This window comes from Meles meles, chromosome 7 (assembly GCF_922984935.1).
Source record: "Meles meles chromosome 7, mMelMel3.1 paternal haplotype, whole genome shotgun sequence".
Lineage (NCBI taxonomy): Eukaryota > Metazoa > Chordata > Mammalia > Carnivora > Mustelidae > Meles > Meles meles.
Window position 1 is genome coordinate 65,425,282 of NC_060072.1, and position 26,254 is coordinate 65,451,535.

The 26,254-nt window shown below is 39.2% G+C and overlaps 1 long non-coding RNA gene across 1 annotated transcript in view; it reads left to right on the top strand.

Annotated features, from left to right (window-relative positions):
• Positions 1-25,391, top strand: part of LOC123945832 — an 82,198-nt gene extending 56,807 nt beyond the window's left edge. Inside the window, exon 3 of the long non-coding RNA XR_006819502.1 lies at positions 25,268-25,391. This is a non-coding gene — a long non-coding RNA (uncharacterized LOC123945832). The remainder of the gene's footprint in view (positions 1-25,267) is intronic.
• The last annotated feature ends 863 nt before the right edge of the window (positions 25,392-26,254 follow it).

Consider the following 26,254-nt stretch of genomic DNA (forward strand, 5'->3'; position numbering starts at 1 on the left):
AGCATCAGGATCTCTATCTCTATCATCTCAATGTATATCTGGTATATATAGTTGATATTCACTATTTTTAGATTTTGTGAATTCACCTATCTGGTAAAATTTTTGTAACCCCAACATCAACATTTGTGGTGCTTGCATGGTCATTCATGACACACACAGAATGGTGAAAACTTTGGCTTGCCTGAGGCACACGCTTTCTGCTGAGGCTGAATAAGGCGATGGCCTTCTTGCTTCAGCTACCTTACTGTAAACAAGTGTCCTTTCCTGGTCTACTTCATGCCAAATTTTTTCATATTTTTGTTCTTTCTGTTGGTGATCTCAGTGTTTGCAGTGGCCCCCCAAGTGCTGTCTAGTGTTCCTCAGTTCCAGAAGGCTGTGTTGTGCCTTCTGGAGAGAATATGTGTGCTAGACAAGCGTCGTTCAGGCAGGGTGCTGCTAGTTGTGAGTTCAGTGTTAATGAATCAACAACAGAACATATCCAGAAAAACAAAGAAAACGTTTGCTAGTCTGGACATGAGGCTGCTCTGCCAAGTGCTAAAGTAACAACTATAGTGTGAGGATGAACCTACAGAAAAGACAGAAAAACGGCTAAGTTTATGGATTCACGAGATGATAACTCATAGAAAAAAAAAACAGTGAACAGCAATGTTGTGAGGCTGAAAGTGAAAAAAGTTTAAGGCCGTATTTACCCATGGTCAGGAAAATGTTTAAGCCTTCTTGGCTAGTGCTGGCTTGCTCACAGGTTTCAAAAGGTGATACAGCTTGAAAAATATTAACTTGCAGATGAGGTAGGTGCTGCATATCAGGAGGCTGCATAAGAATTTTAAAAATACCTGATAAATGGTAGACAGGAAAAGGATTCTATGAAAGAACAGATTTTCACACTGAGACTGGCTTGTTTAATAAAAACACTGGGGAATAAACCTATATAATGCAAATAGCCTCTAAATCTCCTAGCTTTAAATCATTCAAAGACCATGCAATTAATTATTTGTAATAAATACATATTAAATAAGGTGTTTATAAGTGAAAACACATGAAACAAGATTATGTATTGATTGGTTGACAAAAATATTGTGGCCAGAGGCTTGTAGGAACCTAAGTTGTGTTTCTCCCAGAAACAACAGTTGCATATGCATGAATTCAGTGATCATGGCAACTCTGTAGAATATCACTGCTGGGAAAATGAGAATCAGCTTTTTGTCAAGGGATTGTGTTGGTTCATGTAATTGCAGGATCTGGCTAGGGAAGTTCACAATCTGTAGGGCAGGCCAGCCAGCCAGAAACTCTTGGGCAGGGGCTGGCAATTCAGGCCAGATGTGTAATTTCTTTTTCCTCAGGGAAAACTAAGTTTTGCTCTTTTTTTTTTTTTTAAGATTTTATTTATTTATTTGACAGACAGAGATGACAGGTAGGCAGAGAGGCAGGCAAAGAGGGAGAGAGAGGAGGAAGCAGGCTCCCTGCTGAGCAGAGAGCCCGATGTAGGGCTCGATCCCAGGACCCTGAGATCATGACTTGAGCCGAAGGCAGAGGCTTTAAACCACTGAGCCACCCAGGTGCCCCCTAAGTTTTGCTCTTAAGGCCTTTCAACTGAATCAGTGAGGCTCTCCCAGATAATAAAAGTGAATTTTTACTTAAAGTCAACTGACTATAGAGGTCAACCACATCTTCCAAATACCTTCACGGCACTCTAGCATACTGTTTGTTTGAATGACTGGGTACCATATCTGAGCTGAGTTGATACTTAAAATTAACCATCACACTAACATTTATTCAGCCTTTGCTGTGTTTATGCATGTTCTCAATGTGCTCATACTTATTAACCCTCAATAATTCTATGCACTTGGTACTATTATTATCTGCATTTTTACAAATTAAAAAAAAAATAAAGCGAAGTTACTCAGTATCACACAGCTAGTGGGTAGTGAAGCTGGAAATCAGACTTCTGCAGGCTGACACCTTGTCCCTGCTCTTAACTAATTCACTCACCTTATGTAGAGACAGAGTTAGCTATGGCAGGAAATCTCATAACTTCACAATTGGACAGAATTTTTACATTAAAGATGGTACTGCCGTGGCTGACATTGAGGGCCATATATACCATTTGGGGGATGGGGCAGTCTTCCAAGTAGGTGTTGCTTTCTCCTTTTATCATGAGCTTTACCCTGTCCACCTAACCCAGGTACAGCCTCGTTCTGCACTTGATGAGACCACAGTTGTGAGACAATTGGTTATTTTAGCTTTTACATAGCCTGGAATGGGCTAATTCTTGAGACAGGAGCCAAATGCTGTCAAGAAACAAAGTTCACACCAAGACATGCACCGAATTATGCTCTGAAATGTTTACCCAGAACTGAAAAAACCCCACAGGTCCCACATAATCCCCATAATCACACTATGGCTTAGCGTGGTTGTCAGCTAAACCACTAAACACCTTGGGCAGAGGGACCTGTGATTGCTGGAAGTATCTCTTATAACTGTTTCAGTTGTAAAAAGCAAAACAAGGCAAAGCAGAAATGCAAATTACCAGCTCCTGAATTGAAGTAAAATAAAGTTAAATAAAATTGAGCTTCACAAAGATTGATAATGGTGATCCCGCATGAATAGCATGGGGAATCTGGCACATTCATAATGATTGATTCTCTCACTATTTCCATAATGCAGTTCAAAATGATTCTGGTTTTTCTTCCTGTTTAGTTGGTAGACTTCTCAGTGTAATTTGTGACCTTCCGGCTTCTGGTGTGCTCACCCATCTGCTCACTGGGGCAACCCTGAGAAAGGCTTGGAAGCGGCGAGGGAGAGTTAAGAAGTATTGATGTCTGAGGTAAAGGTTAGGCGTTCACTCACATGAAAAATGTGCTGTATCTCCCACAACCGTGGGCAAAATCGGATCAAGCCACTTCTTCGTCAGGTCAGCAAAGATATGTGGCCTCATTAGACAGAGGCTGACCCCAAGGGGTGCTTGAGAGGAAATACACCATCCCCGTGGACATCACAAGAGGCATGTGGAGGAGCAAAAAGAATGTCAAGGTCTATCTGAGAGGAGTGAATCATAGTTTAAGCAGATAGCTTTTGGCTGCTTGGTGAGGTGGCAGATGTCTCAACATACATTTTAAGATGCGTTATATAGTTAGAGTAAAAGACGGTGGTAGATCATTATACTATAAAAAGGTAAAAAGACTTGAGCCCTATTCTTAGAAGTATGTTATATTTATTTCCCTCAGTAAAATGCTGAATGTAGGTCTTCAAAGAAATGGAAGTGAACAGTTTCAGGTTCATTACTCGTCTGTGGAAATTGATATTAAAGAAAATAGGTCTTGTTTTGACAAAGCAAAGACACAGGAAGCTCCTCAAGATAAACAATAGAGCAAACGATGCAATATTGAAACAGGTGAAGAAGAGTGGAGATGTTGAGTACAGAAAAGTTACCGTTGGCAAAGATTGAGGGGACAGCTGATGAGGAGTGAGGGATTGAAATGAGGAGTAGTGAGGAGCCGTTCAGGTGCACACTGAGGCATAAAATCAACCTGATTATGGATTTTGTCAGGTCACAGTTAGGAGAGGAGGAAGGCCAGCTGTGTTCAGAAGATGGTAATTTTAACCAAAACTCATTCCTCTGGAAGGAAAAAGGATTTGACAGTTGAACAGTTGAGACCTTAGCTGACTCTTGCCACCTCTCTGTACACTAGTAATGGCTGTCAGCATCTGACTTTAAGGATAAAATGCAGAGTAATATGTTACAATTTCCTAGAGAACACAAAGAATTCCCTTTGATATTGGCTTTTTGGTCAACCAAAGCCATTCTCATGGGGGAGTCGATGAGGCCAAGGAGGCCCTGGACCTGGGGAAGCTGATATTGGCCCCTTCAGTTACTCTCTTGGGGTTCTGAGGAAGTGGAAGGAGAGGACGATGGGGTGTCTCTGGGGCCAGATTGCTTGGTTCACACACAGCTCTGCCATCCTTGTTGCCTGTGACTTGAAAAGTTACTTGAGCTTTTTAAACCTCAGTTTCCTTATTTATAGTATGGGACCAGTCACAGCACCTCTGTCAGAGGATTGTTCGATGATCAGACGAGACAATGACCACTGCAGGGGATGAAGCGGGGCCCTGACAGGGTCCATGGTAGTGTGACCTTTATCGCATGCCCATTCGTTCGGTAAGATGCTGTAGTCATCTCACTTAAGCATCAAAACAACATTTACAAGTTGCTGTTATTTACATATTTTTACCTGTGAGAAAATTGAATTCAGGGAAAATAACTTGTCAAGGGTGACACTTAGAATCACTATTTGAGTCTAGGTCTTTCTTGATCCAAGTTCTTGTGAACTGTACTGTGAAGCTTAGCGAGTGCGAGGGCAGACGTGGAGCTTATCGTGAACTGACAGCTGAGTACAGAGGCCAGAGGCTTGGTTCTGGAGAGCCCCGGCTATAATGGAATGACTCATCACATCACTCAGTGGTGGCACAACAAGACTCATATGGTTAGTCCCTTGATATGTGCTACGCACCATGAAAAGTGTTTTCTTACTTAATACTGATGAGAATTCTCTGAGGTAGCTGCAGTTATCATTTCCATTTTGCAGATGAGGAAATGGGGCCAGTAGGTGGCAGAGCTAAAATTGGAAAGAACATGTCTTTCTCTGTAGCTGTAGGCTGAGGGGCCTCATGTCCATGCTTCTGGCCAGCCTCCCTGCCCTACCCCCCCCATCCCCACACTGAAATAGGTGGTACTTACCAAATCCCTCTCCTTTGTCGCTACAAAGTGTACCTTGTGCTTTCCGATTGCCTTGGCTTTCTGGTATTGTCATTTACCTCCATATCTTCTCCCCCATAATTTCTTTCACATAAAGCAATCCATTTGATACTGTTTCTTGAACATCTTGCTCAGTCTTGCTGCAACTTATCTGAGAACCCACAGAACTTCTTGGCTTATTCACCCAGTAATTGTCATTGCTAGTGCATATTCTTACTTACACTTTATCGGTCTGTGCCTTGTCTTTTCAAATACATGACCAAACCCTTGTGGCCCAGGTATTCTTTTTTATAGCCTCTAGAAATCCTTACTCTGCACATCGTCTATCATAATAAAAATTAATTAATTAGTTTTCAGAAGGTAGTATACTCATCAATGATGATAATTTGAAAACAAATTTATAAAATTATAGCACACATCCCAGCTTATGGATATTAGAATTAGGAGTCTTCATCCTCTTGATTATTTCAGTGAAAAGAAAGTAGTGAATGCAGAAAGTCACAGCCAAAGAAAAGCTATAATAAAAAGGCAAAAAAGGGATGGAACATAAAAGAATCACATTGGGGTTTGCTTACCATTTTGGAAGACCGATCAACCAAGTGCCTCAAATCCTTCAATGTATAACAAAATGCAGCAGCTAAAATAAAGGAAAAATGCATATCAGATGTAGCTACTAAGTAGCCTTTTATTTCTCTTATGTGTCTTTTTGTATAACTTTTTAAAAATATTATTTATTTATTTGAGAGAGAGATGGAGAGAGCAAGAGCTTGGGGAGAGGGACAGAGGCAGAGAGAGAAGAAACTTCCCCGAGAGCAGGGAGCCCTATGAAGGGATTGATCCCAGGACCTGAGCCAAAGGCAGCCACTTAACCAAATGAGCCATCCAGGTGCCCCTAAACAGAATTTGTTATATATGGTGATATTATTTAATTATCTGCTTCATCCATGTAAATGAGAAGAAGATGATGTAGAAGTAAAACTGGTATTGGATTTAGAAATTTTTTAAAAATTTATTTATTTATTTTTTCAGCATAACAGTATTCATTGTTTTTGTACAACACCCAGTGCTCCATGCAATACGTGCCCTCCCTATTACCCACCACCTGGTTCCCCCAAACCCCCCCCACCCCCGCCTCTTCAAAACCCTCAGGTTGTTTTTCAGAGTCCATAGTCTCTTATGGTTTGCCTCCCCTTCCAATTTCCCTCAACTTCCTTCTCCTCCATCTCCCAATGTCCTCCATGTCATTTGTTATGCTCCACAAATAAGTGAAACCGTATGATACTTGACTCTCTCTGCTTGACTTATTTTACTCAGCATAATCACTTCCAGTCCCGTCTATGTTGCTACGAAAGTTGGGTATTCATCCTTTCTTTTTTTTTTTTATAAACATATAATGTATTTTTATCCCCAGGGGTACAGGTCTGTGAATCACCAGGTTTACACACTTCACAGCACTCACCATAGCACATACCCTCCCCAATGTCCATAACCCCCTCCCCCTCTCCCAACCCCACTTCCCCCCAGCAACCCCCAGTTTGTTTTGTGAGATTAAGAGTCACTTATGGTTTGTCTCCCTCCCAATCCCATCTTGTTTCATTTATTCTTCTCCTATCCCCCTAACCCCCCATGTTGCATCTCCACTTCCTCATATCAGGGAGATCATATGATAGTTGTCTTTCTCCGATTGACTTATTTCACTAAGCATGATACCCTCTAGTTCCATCCACGTCATCGCAAATGGCAAGATTTCATTTCTTTTGGTGGCTCTGGAAAACAACATGGAGGTTCCTCAAAATGTTGAAAATAGAACTACCCTATGACCCAGCAATTGCACTACTGGGTATTTACCCTAAGGATACAAACATAGTGATCCGAAGGGGCATGTGTACCCGAATGTTTATAGCAGCAATGTCTACAATAGCCAAACTATGGAAACAACCTAGATGTCCATCAACAGATGAATGGATAAAGAAGATGTGGTATATATACACAATGGATTTAGAAATTTTTATTGTGTCTTCTTCCAGTATTTGGTTGCACAAGGAGCAAGCAATTTCTGTAGTCATGTAGGTTTGAATATTGTTACCTAGTCTTAAAATTTTTTCTTTTAAGGACTTAATATTTATACTCTGGTGTTTTGTCACATTGTTTTGTGTTGTGTATGTGTGTGTATTTTAAATATATATTTGCTTTGCTAGGTATTTAGCCCATTATTTAATCCATTTTTATACTTGTTGAATTAAATCTTTTAGTAGGAACTATATAGTTCACTGATAGAATATTGCAAAAAAATCAGATTTTTATGATTAGTTTTACTTTACTTCTCACTCCTTTCTCCACACCTTCCTTAGAAATAGGGAGAACCCATTTCTGCTTCATATACTAATGGATGATATTTGTAAGAGAATCTGAGATCCAAAGTCCCATGACTTTCCTCTTTTTGAATACCTTCCCATCTTGCCTACGGCTATTTTTAGAGGACAGAATATAGCCGTTCTGCATAATTGTTAATATTACCTTGCATAAAATAGAGAATTAAAAATAGCATTCTCAAAGAGACTTTTCCCCCTTTTGGGTCAATATTAAGTAGAATTTCTCAATATGATTCCTACTTTATTTATACTCCAAATAATTCTGTACAAAGTTGACTATCAAGATGCGAGAGCATAGGAATCATTATTACCCTGTTTACTGGCTCTTTTAAATGTGTGTAATTTATTTTAATATGCAACAGCTGGAGAACAATCAGGTGGAACCTCTTTTGGCATCAAGAAATAATTATATCATCCTTTTGCTAATACCTCTGTTGCAGATGGCAATGCTGTCACCCTCCAAAGATCTTTCTCAGACGCGGCTCTAAATGTAGAATCTCTGCTTGTTTGCAGGAAGTCTGACTTTATTTTAAAGGATAAGTGGAAGAAAGGACATGATAACATCTTCTCGTCTTTAGGAATGGCTATTATTTTGTTGAAATTGTAGACAGATGTGGAAGATGGTTTTGCAAGGCACTCAAGCCCAGGAGTGTATGTTACTAATAATACATTTAGTGTAATCCATCTGCCTCTTATGTGAAGAAAGGTAGTTGTTTTCTACAAAATGCATTTTTTAAAAGCCACCTTGGAACTTTATGTGGGGGATGATTCTTGGGAAGATGGCAGGTTGAGCTGCATACGATCATTGAATCTGATAGGTAAGGTCCTAAAACCTCCATTCTGTATTCATTTTTAAATCTCATTCAGGTAAAATATTTTCAGAATCTTTGAATTAGTGAGGTAAGAATAAGTGAATTTAGATGGAAGTTATTATACCATTTTCCCAATTTATAGCACCCTTCATGGGACCCCTACCCCCAGCTCTCTTTAACTCTCAACCAGCCACTGATTCTGGGAATATTCCCTTTGTGTGGCTTATTCCCATCTTGTCCTGAGTCCTTTCAGGAGAATCTGCCACACACATAACCAACAGCCTGGGAAGCACTCTAAATACAGAAAAAAGAGAAAGTTTTTTTTTTTTTTCCAAAGATTTCATTTATTCATTTGACAGACAGAGATCACAAGTAGGCAGAGCAGCAGGCAGAGAGAGAGAGAAGCAGGCTCCCTGCTGAGCAGAGAGCCCAATGTGGGGCTTGATCCCAGGACACTGAGATCATGACCTGAGCTGAAGGCAGAGGCTTAACCCACTGAGCCACCCAGGCACCCCAAGGGAAAGGTTTAACATGAAGAGTAAACATATCCATTCATTCAAGAGTGACAGGCACTGGGCTGGGTCCAGAATATAAACCTGTGAAGTTGTGCTCTAATTCTCAGCAATAGAATCATATATGGCACAGAGGTAGACCCATAACCAGATAGAGACACTGTGTGTGGGCCACAATCACAACAGAACAGGAAGACACACTCAAGTTAGGATAATTGGAGGTGGGTTTGTTCACAAAGGCAGGTAGGGAGCCCTGCAAGGGGATGGTGTGGTACCCTAGGCCAAGAAGAGCAGAGTTGCTGTGATTGCATCTAGGCCTGAGGGGAAGGGGAAGACAGTTACTTAAACCCAGGAGAGAGAGTCTTGTAGAAATATTCCCTTGAGACTTACAAGGAGTGGTACATCCATCTTGAGGCAGCCTCGTGGGGACGGTGCCATAGGAATATGCCCCGACCTCCCTTTCTTCCCTTTTTCCCCTTTTTCCCTTCTCCTGCCAATCTCCCCTTCACCCCACTGAAATCAAACTGGAAGGCAGAGGGCATGGGAACAAGTTGCAGACCAGATGAGGCAAGATTCTGGATAGAATAGAGGAACAAGCCGAGAAAAGGGCTAGAAAAGAATTGGTGTGGGGGAGACAGAAGACACTCAGCAAATACAGATCAAATATTCTGCTAGTAACAGCACCCAATCTAGTGGGGAGAAAGAGGGGTGAGCAGACGTGGACAGCCTGGTGTGCCATGTGCTCTAACTGTGGTGCACACAGCATGCAATTGGGGAGCATCGAGGACAGGTCCCTAAATCAGAGCAAGGGGGGCTGGAGGGATTTACAGTAGGCATTCCTGGATTTTGAATGATGAAGAGTTTTCCTGGTGAGAAAGCTAGCCGCTGACAGCTAGGAGTTGGCCTGGCACTCACAGTTAGTCCTAGCTATTCTGTTGCACATAAACAATTTCACAGAACATCAACATCAGAAAATGTTGAAGATTCTGTACTCAGATGGATTAAATAAAAAACAACAGCACTCTGAAATCATGTCTGATCAAAGATGAAAGTTTAACTGTTCAAATCACAAAAATGGCCAATATTCCTCCATCCTGGATAATATGAGTGATTGCTCTTTTCTTCACAAATTACAGATTTAACTTCCCTTCGTTTCACCCACCTGATTGATAAGATTTATTGGAACTCAGTCACAGACATCAGCCGTCCTGATCAAAGCTTTTGATACCCAGATTCACCTAATACTCGCCATAGTCCTTTAATAGGTTCTTTCTAACCCCTCTTACTAAGGCCTCCCAGAGCTCCCCCAAGCTGTGCATAATCCCTCTCTGCAATGAGTAATACACTCAGTGTGTTCTACCACAGGTGTGTTCCTGGTGAGTTTTACCTGGAGCGTGTTAACACTGGTTAACATTGAGAAAAAGCATTTTAGATTAATGGTACAACACGTAAAAATGCATAGAATGGATGCATTGTTGCCTTGGAAAAATTAAAAGTAGTTCACAAGGGTTGGTACTATCTAAATTCATTAGAGGCTATAAATGTGCCCCCTTTGTGTATGCAGAAATAAATTTTGCTTTTTCCTAGCTTGTATCATTAGATGAGGAAAAGAAATAACATGTATAAAAGTTGGAGAAAAGGCGAACCATAAGAGACTATGGACTCTGAAAAACAACCTGAGGGTTTTGAAAGGTCAGGGGTGGGAGGTTGGGGGAACAGGTGGTGGGTAATGGGGAGGGTACGTTTTGCATGGAGCACTGGGTGTTGTGCAAAAACAATGAATACTGTTACGCTGAAAAAATAAATAAAATGGGGGAAAAATTTAAAAAAAAAAGTTGGAGAAAGATTTTACATTTTAAAATAACTCAAAACTTACCTGAATGCAGAAATTAATTTTTCTAGATTTTCTGATTGCAAAATTACAATATATCCCTAGAAATGCACTGTTCTAAGTTTTTTTGTGGGGGTAGGGTAGAAATGTGGCTTTTTGTCAGTGTCCTAAGTGCTTTGTAAGTCTCCTAAGCATGCTTAGTTGACCTGCTGAGTAATCCAGAACTCTGTGGGCATTATAACAAAAACGAGACTGGAGTACAAGCAGCGACAAGATACAAAGCAGCTTTTTTATTTTATTTATTTTAAAATTTATCTTAATTAACATATAATGTATTATTTGTTTCAGGGGTTCAGGTCTGTGATTCATCAGTCTGACACAGCTCACAGCTCTCACCGTGACAGATACCCTCCCCAATGTCCATCACCCAGCCACTCTGTCCCTCCCAACCCCCTTCACTCCAGCAACCCCCAGTTTGTTTCCTGAGATTAAGAGTCTCTTATGGCAAACCATGAGAGATTGTGGACTCTGAGAAACAAACGGAGGGTTTTGGAGGGGAAGTGGATGGGGGATTGGGTGAGCCTTGTGGTGGGTATGAAGGAGGGCATGTATTGCATGGAGCACTGGGTGTGGTGTGTAAACAATGAATTTTGGAACACTGAAAAAATATAAAATTAAGGAAAAAAAGAGTCTCTTATGGTTTGTCTCTGGTTTTGTCTTGTTTCATTTTTTACTTCTCTCCCGCTATGATCCTCTGCCTTGTTTCTCACATTACATACCATTGAGATAATATGATAATTATCTTCCTCTGATTGACTTATTTTATTTAGCATAATATGCTCTAGTCCCATCCATGTCTTTGCAAATGACAATATTTAATTTTTTTGATGGCTGAATAGCATTCTGTTGTATATATATACCACATCTTCTTTACCCATTCTTCTGTTGATGGACATCTAGGCTCTCTCCATAGCTTGACTATTGTGGACATTGGAAGCAGTTCTTTTATATTGAACCTGGAAGTTTCTCTGTTCTTTGATGACACTGGGGAATCACTATATGAATCCTTAAAAGCCTTGCAAAGTCCATATTTCTAAGCAGTCATATATAAATGCAGAAGATGATAATTTCTGATGTTTTCCTTGATAAAAATGATATTAAAATAATAATTGCTAAAACTTATCTCAGATTTATTTTATGCCAGGTCTCATGCTAAGCACTTCCTACATTTTCATCTTTGTATTGCTCACAAGAACCCGGTGAGTTAAGTATTGTAATGCTTCTCTAGAAGGAACAGAGAGTGAGTTGAAGGGTCACATAGCTAGTCAGTGAAGGAGACTGGATAGAAACCCAGGCAGTTTGTCTCTAGGCCTGCTTTGCTGGATTGTAAGAGTTAAACACTATGTAGAGCCCTGCTTTTCAAACCTTGAAGTGCATGGGAACCTTCTGGGGATCTTGTTTAAAAATAGTTCCTGATTTTGTTGGCCTGAGGTAGGGCCTGAGCATCTGCATTTCCACCAAAGCCTATTGAGCTGCTTTGTGTGGTGAGGGATCAGGGACGTGGAGAGAGAAAAGTGAAGTCTAGTCATAAGATTAAGACTCTGGTTAGCTCAATTCAGTTCATCTCCTTGCCATTCCTTTTCCCGATGGGTGCCATGAGCAGGTGGCATGTTTTAAAGTCCAGCCAAGCTTGCCAACCTTGCACTGCCCTCTTCTCCCCCACCCCGATTTCAGACTTAGGGGGCCCCTTGTTAAAGCCGCCATTGGTGCCACCCCCCCCCTCTCCCAGTCCTGACCAGCTGGGGGGTTCTAGATAGGGGAGCCTCCCTGTAGGCTGAGCTCTGATGACAGCGTGGGAGCTTCAGAATAGACAGAGGCTGCTCTGCAAGCGGCTGTCTCTTTCCATGTCTGAGAGACTCACTGGCATCTGGAGTGCCTCATGGATTCTCATTCCCTGTCGCAGCTGATTAGGGGGCTGGATCTAAACACGGAGCCTGGGACTCGAGGCACCACGTTGTATCTTTGGAGCGCGGGCTGTCATGGCAGCCCCAGACTGTCCTGTTCCTGTGAAGAGGACCCCCCGCCACGTCTTCACAAGGCTCTTTTCTCTTTTAAAAGGATTTCTACTATAAACCTAATGGGAGATACTTAACTCAGTGTGTCTAGCCACAGCCGTGCTTAAAACTCACCATTTTCCAACTAATTTTGCTTTTGTTAATAGGTGTGAGGACCTATGTAGAAAGTGATAAGCCCTCTTACAAGGAGGGCACGTACTGCATGGAGCACTGGGTGTGATGCCAAAACAATGAACACTGTTATGCTGTAAATAAACAAATAAAAATAAATAAATTAAAAAAAAAAAAACTTAAAAGAAAGTTTTACTGTTATGGTTCCCTAAATCTCCAAGTGATGTACCTGCAATTTAGGGCTCCATTTCCCTGTAATCCCCAGTTACGCATTCACTCTGCAAATCATGGATTTGTGTTTCATTTGATCAGTCTGGTCCACGATAGTGGACTTTTCTTTTCCTTCCTTTTGTTTTGATCATGCAGTACTATAGCACACACTCAATAAATTATGCAAAGAATTTCTCCAGATGCAGAGCTTCTGTGACATTGTGTATTATGGTTTCCTTGCTACATTTTGACATTTTGTGAAATGTAATTGCTTCTGATGATGCCATCAGGGGAATCAGTCCAGAGAAGCAGTGGTATTCCCCTGCTGTGCTCAGCATTGCCTTCTGGAAGGTTGTGAAGGGTGTTTCCTGTCCTGTTACCATGTTTATGTAATTCATTATCTCTTAACTACATCAGGGCTAATTACAAGTCATGAAGATATTAGGACAGGATAATCTTTTAAGCATACATTTAATTTCCAGGTAGATAAAGCAGAAACAAGTCTTTCCATCTTTTGAATGATCTTCATAGTGGAGGATTTGAATGTCTTGGCTTCCTTATTTTTCCTGATCTGTAGTTAGGGAAGTTTTTATTACGTGTCATTGATACTCAATTATTATTCCAACCATGGTTTAAGATTGGTATGCCCAATTTTTAAGCAGGGATGGGATTTTTAGAATTGTTAAAGGATAAAAGGTACAGAGTAAAAGAAATGTTGTAAAGCTTGTGATGGGTAAGAGAGGGATGATGGTTCCAAAAACCTTTGACGAGAAACACAGTTGGTCTGTGTCTCTATCCATATGTCTGGGTTGGCTGAATGCTCCATTCCCACTCGGATTGAAGATCTGGAATAGATGGAAGAGTGCTATAAAAATCTAGGAAACAATTCTTTGGGATTTTCCTAAGATTGGAAAGGTGGTAGAATCCTTGTTACTAACAGAGTAAATACTGTATTTAAATATCCCTATGTCTCTAAAAGCAGTTTCCATGTTAACTGCTTTTGAATTATAGTAAGAATATTAAAAACATCTATTGAATAGACACAAGTTAGGGCAAAAATCTGAGGTGATTTCACAAGACAGACTACTTTTCCTCCCAGGCCTTACCTCCTGTATTCTACCTACACCTAGCCTAGCAACCCCAGAGAACAGGCCTCAGCTCTCCCAGGCTTGTGGGATTCGTGGTATCATTTGAGACTGCACTGTGTTTCCTAAAGCAGTGGTAGATGAACCAGAACATAGTGTATGATTATTCTCTTCCTTTTGGGCCAATACTTGGCAACTCTGTCAGGACATGGATTCCTGGGTCTAGGTTATGGCTCTGTCTGTAAAGACTTGGGTCTGGCAAAGAATAAGTGGCCATAATGGAATTTGTCTGTCTCTGCCAGATAGTCTATTATTCGGATTCAGATTCTCTTTCTTGAAATATCACTTGCATGTTTATACACCTGCATGCATTTTGAGTTTGAATATTTGGTATAAAAAAATTGGGACATATGTGTATTGTTCCCGCTCCCCCAATTAATTCCAGTGTAGTTCTGATGACTCTGAAATGTTATATGTGGAAAGTGGAAAATATTTTCACATAAAATATTGTGAAATAGATAAAATGAATATATTTTAAAAAGGACAATACTGTAACATCTTACCTTTATAGAGTATTCAATTAATTAAGATTTATGAGGAAATAATCACTTTATTGGCATTTATCTGGTTGCAATGTTGCAGTGTTTGTGTTTTTTAAATGATTTTTTAAAATATTTTATTTATTTGACAGAAATCGCAACTAGGCAGAGAGGCAGGCAGAGAGAGAGGAGGAAGCATGCTCCCTGCGGAGCAGAGAGCCGGATGCAGGGCTTGATCCCAGGACCCTGGGATCATGACCTGAGCCGAAGGCAGAGGCTTTAACCCACTGAGCCACCCAGGCGCCCCTTAAATGATTTTTAAAATTATGTTATGTTAGTCACTATATAGGACATCATTAGTTTTTGATATAATGTTCCATGATTCATTGTTTGTGTATAACACCCAGTGTTTTATAAACAAGATTATTCTCTAATAGTCTTTCAGTTCTGCTTTTATTACACGGTGATCTTGTGATTTAAAATGAGAAATGACAATGCTTAGGATTTGGCAGAGATAGTTGAGTTATACATAGATTTTTTTTTTAGACTGCTCATTTCTAATAAATAGTCTGTAGCATTTTTATCTCATATTCTTTCATGCACTTTATTCTAAAATTTTAATTTTAAACTGTTTTCATTAACTGTTGCATTTGTCACAAAGGTTTTACTACAATGTTCGATAAACTTTAGAGTTTTGGATGAATTCAGTGAGTGCCTTTGTATTGTGTACCTCTTCTCCAGTGCATTCTGTTCCAATTGCCGCAGAAGTGCCATGATCCAGAATTCTGTTTGTATTTTTCCTTTTTTTAAATGGTTTTACCACATATATTTGTATCTCTAAAAATACACTTTGTAGCTTTCATGTTTTTGAAATCTGTATAAATCAAAGTGAAGAGGGAAGGATCCATGGTGCAATAATTCTGTAAGTATTATTTCTGAAATAAGTTTTTTTTCACTCGCTCACCTTATGTTCCTGAGATTCATCTACATTTTTATTTTTAGCTATAACTGATTAGTTTTAATGGCTATAGCAGACTTAAAACTTAAAACATTAAAAACTTAAAACATTAGTTTTGATGGCTATATGTTATTTCATTATAGGATTATACCACTATATATGCATCATGCTATTGATAGAACTTTGGTTTTCCACTATTTTGCTACCACAAACAGTGCTGGCATGTACAATTTTTACATGCTTATTGGTGTAAATGTATAAGACTTGTAGTTAATATTCCTAGGATTGATATTTGTGACTCTTAGACACCATCAACATTATTGAATGAGTGAGAATTTTTTCTAAGGTCATTAGACAAATCTCATCAACCAAGTATATGCAATCTTTTTGATCCATCTCTTTGCCAATATTTGATACTATCAGACTTTTAAATTCTCACCAATCTGGTGGGTGTGAAATGCTATGTCTCTGGATTGTAACTTGTGTTTTCTATGAACACTAATGAGATTCAGCATATTTTTATACTGTACTATTGGCCACTCTGATTTCCTTTCTGTGCAGTGCCCGTTTTAAGTCTTTGCCCACTTTTCTAATGGGTTGTTGTTATGGCCTGAATTGCTCTGAAAGAAAATCAGAAGAGGAAGTGGGGGAAGCAGACTCCCCATTGAGCAGGAAACCTGATGTGGGATTCCATCTCAGGATCCAGAGATCATGACATGAGCCAAAGGCAGCCTCTTAACTGACTGAGCCACCCAGGTGCCCCTTTACCCAGTCTTTTGATTTGGGTACCATGGAACAGATACATAGACACCATGGCAATGTGATTGCTTTGCCCTGAGAAGTATGTTATAAATTCTAAAATCTACCATCTTTTAATCTTATTAATGAACTCACATTTGTTAAGCCTGATCAAATACATAAAAACAGTAATAGAGCAGCAGAAGGTCTTTGGCACAGTGACAAATTCTTTCACTGGTTTTTAAGCCATGGGATTCATATCAACATTGTTGTTAACATGTAACAGTGATAATTGACATCTACAGACATGACATCTATGGATGGTTATTGTGTGCCTGGACTGTTTTGGGTGTTACCCATGCTGCCTCACTGATTCTTGCACCCGCCACATTAGATCATTACTGTCATTAGCCTACTTCCCTGGTATGAAAATGGAGGTGAGTAGGGGTAAATACTGGACCCAAGGTCACTGAATAATAAGTGGCAGAAACTTAATTTGAACCTTAGAGCCAACATTCTTAATCTCTACACCTGCATCTTTCATAAGATAATCATCTTGGAAAAATTGGTGCTACAGAGAATTATATTTTATCTTTTAGCTCTGAAATCATCAGATTTTTCCAGTCAGCTTGCCATTTACTCCCAAAGTAGAAAGTGATGTAAACAGTGAATAAAAACCCAGATTTCCCTCTGAATTCTACATTCTCCATTCTTTAATTCATATTGTATTTGGTGTCTCTAGCCTAAAACTTGTCCATTTTTCCCCACCATCTTTGTTTTTAATTTGGTTTTCCTGACTCTAATTACTTATCTCTACTTTTCTTTCATACTTGATTTACTAATGTGTATTCAAAGAACACTGGATAGTTTCATTAGAAACATAGTAGCTGAGTTAATAAGAAACATGTTTTATATAATAAGTTGAAGATTTTCTATCATTTTATATTTTTTAATTATTTATTTCTTGGAATTAGAAGTTAAATTCTAAATATCCAAAAGAGTAGTGAGAGGAAAATGAGTACCTCTTTTGCTCCTTGTCCTCCAGCTACACTTTCCTCCCTAGAGAGCACCAACTGAGACTGTGATATGGTTTGCACTGGGACACAGAAGGGAGAATTTACTACTTTGTAAAATACATTTGTCTCTCTTGGATCTTTAGTTTTTTGGGGCTGCTTTTGCTTTTTTTTTTTTATATTTTATTTATTTGACAGAGAGAAATCACAACTAGGCACAGAGGCAGGCAGAGAGAAAGGAGGAAGCAGGCTCCCTGCGGAGCAGAGAGCCTGATGCAGGGCTCGATCCCAGGACCCTGGGATCATGACCTGAGCAGAAGACAGAGGCTTTAACCTACTGAGCCACCCAGGCATTGGGGCTGCTTTTGAATTATTGCCTTCTACTTGCGTTAGTATTTTTACATATCTCATGCACAGTAACAAGTGCAATAATGTTTCTTTTCAGAGTTTTAATTCATTGTCCATGATCTGCAATGTATTTTTGCTGAATGCCTATCATTGCTTCACCATAAATCTTTTGAAAGGTGAGGAGACAACTTGCCTAACTGAAGTGCACTTATTGGTCTGTTATACTACTATAAAGTACATATTTTTTGGTAAAAATTTATAAAACCCTAACATCCTAAAATTTTGAGAATTCTAAGGTAATTAGTAAATATTACTGTATACTTTCTTATTAGTAGTGAGTGATGTAGAATATGTGTAAAAAGAGTCTTATGCCTAACATGAAGCATCAAAACTAAAGAATATAATTGCTAGTCTAATTTTTAAACCTTAGAAATTATTAAATATATGTAGTACTTATTTTGTATGTGGTGAAGCTTAAGCAAGGATACATTAGGATGTGGAACCGAGTCATTTTTTACTAAAGTTGAACCAATGTAGGCAAAAATCAGTGGGCTTGATTCCTTTCAGATCTGGTATATTTCAAATTAGCAAGATAGGAAACAACATGTGTTGGAGAGGATGTGGAGAAAGGGGAACCCTCTTACACTGTTGGTGGGAATGCAAGTTTGTGCAGCCACCTTGGAGAACAGTGTGGAGAGTCCTCAAGAAATTAAAAATAGAGCTTCCCTATGACCCTGCAATTGCACTACTGGGTATTTACCCCAAAGATACAGATATAGTGAAAAGAAGAGCCATCTGTACCCCAATGTTTATAGCAGCAATGGCCACGGTCGCCAAACTGTGGAAAGAACCAAGATGCCCTTCAACGGACAAATGGATAAGGATGATGTGGTCCATATACACTATAGAGTATTATTATGCCTCTATTAGAAAGGATGAATACCCACCTTTTGTATCAACATGGATGGGACTGGAAGAGATTATGCTGAGCGAAAGAAGTCAAGCAGAGAGAGTCAAGTATCATATGGTTTCACTTATTTGTGGAGCATAACAAATAACATGGAGGACATGGGGAGATGGAGAGGAGAAGGGAGTTGAGGGAAATTGGAAGGGGAGATGAACCATGAGAGACTATGGACTCTGAAAAACAACCTGAGGGTCTTGAAGGGGCAGGGGGTGGGATGTTGGGGGAACAAGGTGCTGGATATTAGGGAGGGCACGTATTGCATGGAGCACTGGGTGTGGTGCAAAAACAATGAATACTGTTACGCTGAAAAGAAATAAAAAAATAAAAACAAACAAACAAAAAACATATCTCTAGGCCCAAGAGCTGGATCATGAAATTTTCCTGTCTTCTAGGACTGGGAGATTAAACTTTTAAACTTTCGGTTTGTGTACCTACTAAATTTTTACAAACTGCACATTCCCTCACATTTTTAAGTTGGTATCTCAAATTTTTTTTTTTCCTATTGTTTTTTTTTTGTTTTTTTTTTTTTTGCATTTTGCCATTTTATTTATTTTTTCAGCGTAACAGTATTCATTCTTTTTGCACAACACCCAGTGCTCCATGCAAAACGTGCCCTCCCCATTACCCACCACCTGTTCCCCCAACCTCCCACCCCTGACCCTTCAAAACCCTCAGGTTGTTTTTCAGAGTCCATAGTCTCTTATGGTTCGCCTCCCCTCCCCAATGTCCATAGCCCGCTCCCCCTCTCCCAATCCCACCTCCCCCCAGCAACCCCCAGTTTGTTTTGTGAGATTAAGAGTCATTTATGGTTTGTCTCCCTCCCAATCCCATCTTGTTTCATTTATTCTTCTCCTATCCCCCTACCCCGCCATGTTGCTTCTCCATGTCCTCATATCAGGGAGATCATATGATAGTTGTCTTTCTCCGATTGACTTATTTCACTAAGCATGATACCCTCTAGTTCCATCCACGTCGTCGCAAATGGCAAGATTTCATTTCTTTTGATGGCTGCATAGTATTCCATTGTGTATATATACCACATCTTCTTTATCCATTCATCTGTTGATGGACATCTAGGTTCTTTCCATAGTCTGGCTATTGTAGACATTGCTGCTATAAACATTCGGGTACACGTGCCCCTTCGGATCACTATGTTTGTATCTTTAGGGTAAATACCCAGTAGTGCAATTGCTGGGTCATAGGGTAGTTCTATTTTCAACATTTTGAGGAACCTCCATGCTGTTTTCCAGAGTGGTTGGACCAGCTTGCATTCCCACCAACAGTGGAGGAGGGTTCCCCTTTCTCCACATCCTCTCCATTTCTGTACACCAACAACAAGACTGAAGAAAGAGAAATTAAGGAGTCAATCCCATTCACAATTGTACCCAAAACTATAAGATACCTAGGAATAAACCTAACCAAAGAGACTAAGAATCTATACACAGAAAATTATAAAGTACTCATGAAAGAAATTGAGGAAGACACAAAAAAATGGAAAAATGTTCCATGCTCCTGGATTGGAAGAATAAATATTGTGAAAATGTCTATGCTACCTAAAGCAATCTACACATTTAATGCAATCCCTATCAAATTTTTAAGCATGTTAAGAGCTTACAAGGTATGTTGTTTCCCATATACTGTAAATGTCAATGAATTAAAGCTATTTTTTCTTTTTAAAAGCATCCCAATAAAATCTAAATGCCAGAGCAGTTTGTTATCCATCAGTATCCATTTTTAAAAATACACAAATCGGAGGGATTTCTAGTTATGGCAAAGTGAAGAGTTTGGAGAAATCTCTCCACAGCAAGCAGGTACAAAACTGCATAAAACTGTCAAAAACAACCTCCTCTGGGCTGTGCAAATGGAATGAAGGCAGGCAAAATACTGAGAAGCATTTATTACTGAGCTTCAGGTAATATTAGCAGGATATGTGCAGTCTTCTTGCCTGGGAATACTCCCAGCCACTTTTCCATCTGTAGTTTTGCCAGCTTACCAGAATAAAGATGGATGCAAAACAAACTAGCCAACAGCTTTGCTGCTAGAGGGAGCAAACAGTTTCAGATGAGGAGCCACGTCACTGTCTAGTCAAATGTGCTTTTCAAACTCAGTGGAACCTTTTGAGAGTCCAGTGTCCTGTTCCTGTTTGAGGTGAGGTATGGACAGCCAGAAAATCAACAGCACGGTTCTGCAAATAAGAGTGCCAGAAAGGGCTCAGATAAGCTTTGCTCTCATGCCTGGTAGACTGAGAAACTACACACAAGCAAACAGGAAAAGGCAAGACAGACCTAAGAACTGGCTTCAGTTCTGAACATGCTCCCAAACCTCAAACAGATTGTCTCACAGAAGATGGAAGGTGTATAGTTCAAGGTGGTTAGTCAGTCTCTGCCCTAGTCATTAGCTAACTTCGAAGGTATGCAGCCCCAGAAGCAACCTCTAGGAAATGAAGCAAAAAATAAAAATAAGAACAAAAAAAGTGAGCAGAGACATCAGAGGTTATATCCTGCAGGGGAGACAGATTCCAAAGTTGAAGTCCAGGCAAGTTACAACAGCAGCAACAAAACTCTCAGAAAAAATAAAATAGAGCTCTTAATTTCTACAATATATCATCATCTGAGATGTCCAGATCTTTTCAACCACAATTTAAGAGCCATGCAATAAAACAGTGAAATGTGACTCATGTTCAGGAAAAAAAGGAAATAACAACAAAAGTGCCCAAATATTGGATTTGTCAGACAAAACCTTCAAAGCAGTGCTTACAAATATGTTCTTAAGAGTTGAAGGAAACTATGAGAGTAGCTCAACAAATAGGAAATATCATTAGAGAAGCAGAAGCTGGGAAAGGAATTAAAAGAAAATCTTAGAGTTAAAAAACCCCAATAAATGAAATGAAACAGTCCTGAGATAATCTCAATAGCAGATTCAAGATGATAGAAGGAAGAATCAGTAAATTTTAAGGTAGATCAGTGGGGATTATTCATTCCAATGATCATGTGAAAAAGGATGTTGATGAAAATGAGAGGAGACTTGGGGACTTAATAAACTGACCTGCCAATGTATGTTTCATGGAAATTTCAGAAGGAGAGGAGAAAGAGAAAGGGGCAAGAAAATAATTAAAAATAATGGTTGAATGATGCCCAGATTTGAGGAAAAGCATTAATCTACAGATCTTTGAACACTGAACTTAAAAAAAAGAGATTCATACCAGATACATATAGTCAAACTGTTGAAAATATATTTAAAACTTACAGTATAACACCATAGTAATCAAGGCAGTATAATATTGATATATGGACAGATGTATCAATTAAGGAAAAAAATAGAGAATGTAAGAAAATCCCCAAACTACATATTTATGGTGAATTGACTTGTGACAGAGGTGCCACGTAATTTCAACAACTCAATAACTGTTGAGACACAATTGGATAACCATATCTTTACCCTCCTTTCAAAAAATCTAGATCCTTTGCCTTTGGAGACATATCTTGAAAGAAGTTGCTGTGGCCAACGTTAAAGAGGTTACTGCCTATGTTCTTCTCTAGGATTCTGATGGATTCCTGCCTCACATTGAGGTCTTTTATCCATTTCTTTTTTTTTTTTTAAGATTTTATTTATTTATTTGGCAGACAGAGATCACAAGTAGGCAGAGAGCCAGACAGAGAGAGGAGGAAGCAGGCTCCCTGCTGAGCAGAGAGCCCGATGCGGGGCTCGATCCCAGGACCCTGAGATCATGACCTAAGCCGAAGGCAGAGGCTTAACCCACTGAGCCACCCAGGTGCCCCTCTTTTATCCATTTCGAGTTTATCTTTATGTATGGTGTAAGAGAATGCTCAAGTTTCATTCTTCTACACATAGCTGTCCAATTTTCCCAGCACCATTTATTGAAGAGACTGTCTTTTTTCCAATGTATATTTTTTCCTGCTTTGTTGAAGATTATTTGACCATAGAGTTGAGGGTCCATATCTGGGCTCTCTACTCTGTTCTACTGGTCTATGTGTCTGTTTTTATGCCAGTACCATGCTGTCTTGGTGATCACAGCTTTGTATTAAAGCTTGAAATCAGGCAACGTGATGCCTCCAGCTTTGTTTTTCTTTTTCAACATTTCCTTAGCAATTCGGGGTCTCTTCTGATTCCATACAAATTTTTGGATTATTTGCTCCAGCTCTTTGAAAAATGCCAGTGGAATTTTGATTGGAATGGCATTGAACGTATACATTGCTCTAGGCAGTATAGACATTTTAACAATGTTTATTTTTCCAATCCATGAGCATGGAATGTTCTTCCATCTTTTTTTGTCTTCCTCAGTTTCTTTCAGGAGTGTTCTGTAGTTCCTTGAGTACAGATCCTTTACCTCTTTGGTTAGGTTTATTCCGAGGTATCTTGTGGTTCTTGGTGCTATAGTAAATGGAATCGATTCTCTAATTTCCCTTTCTCTATTTTCATTGTTAGTGTATAAGAAAGCAACTTATTTCTGTACTTTGATTTCAAAAGCTTCTGCACAGCAAAGGAAAGAGTCAACAAAACAAAGAGGCAACCCACGGAATGAAGAATGAATGATATTTGCAAATGACACTACAGACAAGGGGCTAATATCCAGGATCTATAAAGAACTCATTGAACTCAACACACAAAAAACAGATAATCATGTCCAAAAATGGGCAGAAGACATGAACAGACACTTCTCCAAAGAAGACATACAAATGGCTAACAGACATGTGAAAAAATGTTCATCATCACTTCATCAGGGAGATTCAAATCAAAACCACATTGAGATACCACCTTACACCAGTTAGAATGGCCCAAATTAACAAGATAGTGAACAACAAGTGTTGGAGAGGATGTGGAAAAAGGGGAACCCTCTTACACTGTTGGTGGGAATGCAAGTTGGTGCAGCCACTTTGGAAAACAGTGTGGAGATTGCTTAAGAAATTGAAAATAGTGCTTCCCTATGACCCTGCAATTGCAGTACTGGGTATTTGTCCCAAAGATACAGATGTAGTGAAAAGAAGGGCCATATGTAGCCCTATGTTCATAGCAGCAATGGCCACAGTTGCCAAACTGTGGAAAGAACAAGATGCCCTTCAACGGACGAGTGGATAAGGAAGATGCGGTCCATATACACTATGGAGTGTTATGCCTCCATCAGAGAGGTTGAATACCCAACTTTTGTATCAACATGGACGGGACTGGAAGAGATTATGCTGAGTGAAATAAGTCAAGCAGAGAGAGCCAGTTATCACATGGTTTTGCTTATTTGTGGAGCATAAGAAATAACACGGAGAGGGGCACCTGGGTGACTCAGTGAGTTAAAGCCTCTGCCTTCAGCTTGGGTTGTGGTCTTGGGGTCCTGGGATCAAGCCCTGCATGGGGCTTTCTGCTTGGCGGGAGACCTGCTACCCCCTCTCTCTCTACCTGCCTCTCTGCCTACTTGTGATCTCTGTCAAATAAATAAAATCTTTTTAAAAAAAAAAAAAGAAATAACACTGAGGATATGGGGAGATGGAGAGGAGAAGGGAATTGGGAGAAAGTAGACCAGGAGATGAACCATGGAGACTATGGACTCTGAAAAACAATCTGAGGGTTTTGGAGGGGAGGGGGTTGGGAAGTTGGGTGAGCCTGGTGGTGGTTATTATGGAGGGCATGTATTGCATGGAGCACTGGGTATGGTGCATAAACAATGAGTTCTGGCACACTGAAAAGAAATTTTAAAAATAAATAAAAATTAAAAAAGAATCTAGATCCTTCTTTACTTTACTCCATATCTAAAATTAACTCAATGAATCATAGACCAAAATATAACAGGTGAAACTATAAATCTTGCACAAGAAATAGAAAATCTTTGCAATCTCAAGTTGGCAAAAGTTTCTTAGATATCAAAAGTATGACACATGAAAGAAAAATTTGATAAACTGGATTTCATCAGAATTAAAAACCTTGTTTTTTAAGTTTAAGAAAATGAAATCATTAATTATTAAGAAAATGAAAGACAAGCCAAAAACTGGGAAAAGATTTTGCAATCTGTCTGATAAAGGACTCCAGATTATATAAAGAATTCTTATAACTCTCTAAGAGTACAAAAAATAAGTCCAATCCCATCGGAGACAAACCATAAATGACTCTTAATCTCACAAAACAAACTGGGGGTTGCTGGGGGGAGGTGGGATTGGGAGAGGGGGTGCGGGCTATGGACATTGGGGAGGGGAGGCGAACCATAAGAGACTATGGACTCTGAAAAACAACCTGAGGGTTTTGAAGGGTCAGGGGTGGGAGGTTGGGGGAACAGGTGGTGGGTGATGGGGAGGGCACGTTTTGCATGGAGCACTGGGTGTTGTGCAAAAAGAATGAATACTGTTACGCTGAAAAAAAAATAAATAAATAAAAAGGGAAAAAAAAAATAATAATAAAAAAAAAACACATACAAAAAAAAAAAAAAAAAATAAGTCCAATAAAAATGGGCCAAAGACTGTAATAAACCAAGAAAAGAATATGATTGGCTAACAAGCATGTGAATAGATGCTTAGCATCATTAGTCATTAGGGAAGTGCAAATTAGAACCACAGTGAGATGCTACTGTACATTTTCAGAATGGCTAAAATTTAAAAGTCTATCAATACCAAATGTTGGTGAGAATGTGAAGAAAGTCTTTTGCCTCACTGGTAGGAATGTAAAGTACTGCAGCCACTTTGGAAAATAGGCACAGTTTCTTAAGAAAATAAATGTAAGATGGGGTGGCTTACTCTGTTAAACATCTGTCTTTGGCTCAGGTCCTGGGATCAGACCATGTATGGCTCCCTGCTCAGCAGGGAGTCTGCTTGTCCCTCTCCTTCTGCCTCTCTCCCCTGCTCATGCTGTCTCTCTCTCTCTTTCTCTCTCTCAAATAAATAGATAAAATCTTTAAAAAAATAAATGTACATTTTTTCATTCTACCCAGCAATTCCATTCCTAGGTATCTACTGAAGAGAGATGAAAACATGTGTCTACATAAGACTTGCACACAAGTGTTCATAACAACATTATCTGTTGTTCCCAGTAAAAAACTGTAAATGAACCAAATACCCATCAACCATTGAATGGATTCACAAAATATGGAATATCTATACCGTGGAGTACTAGTCAGCAATACCAAGGAATGCATCACTGAATGTGCAACAGCATGGATGAAACTCAAAAGTATTATGCTAAGTGAAAGAAACCAGCTATGAGAGACACCTAATAGATTATTCAAGCTCATATGAAATTACCAGAAAAGAAAAACTATAGAGATAGAAAAGTCAGTTGTTGCAGGAGCTGGGGGAAATGGGACTGGGTATTGACGGCATACCACACACAGGGACTTTTTGGGGGTGATGAAAGTATTTTAAAACTGGATTGTGAAAATGTTTGCAGAATTGTTATAAATTTGATAAAAGTCCTCATATTGTTCATTTAAAATGGGAAAATTTTATGATATGTAAATTATAACCCAATAAAGCTTTAAAGAAGAAATTGGGAGGATGTACAGATGAATAGATGGATGGCTTTATGATAAAACAAGTACAGTTCAATGTTAATGGAGAGTCTTTGTGGTGAGTTTATGGATATTAACTACAAAATTATTTTAAAACACACAGACTCTTTTCCTTCAACAATTCAAATTTTATGTTTTCCCTTTTTCTCCTCAAACTTGTATTTTCATTCCACTTCCACTATAATATTTTATGCTAACATAATACTTCTAAAAATCAAATGGCATTCATTGACTATTGTATTTCTCTACAATATGCATTATGTATACATTTCAAATTTTAAATTAACTATGACTGTAACCCATTAAATATTTAAAATGTTTCTGGATTTGGTTATGAATGCAAACAACCTAAATGTATTTATTATAAACACACTGAGACAATACACCTTCTTCCCCTAATGTTTTTTCCTTAGCTTATTGAAGTGT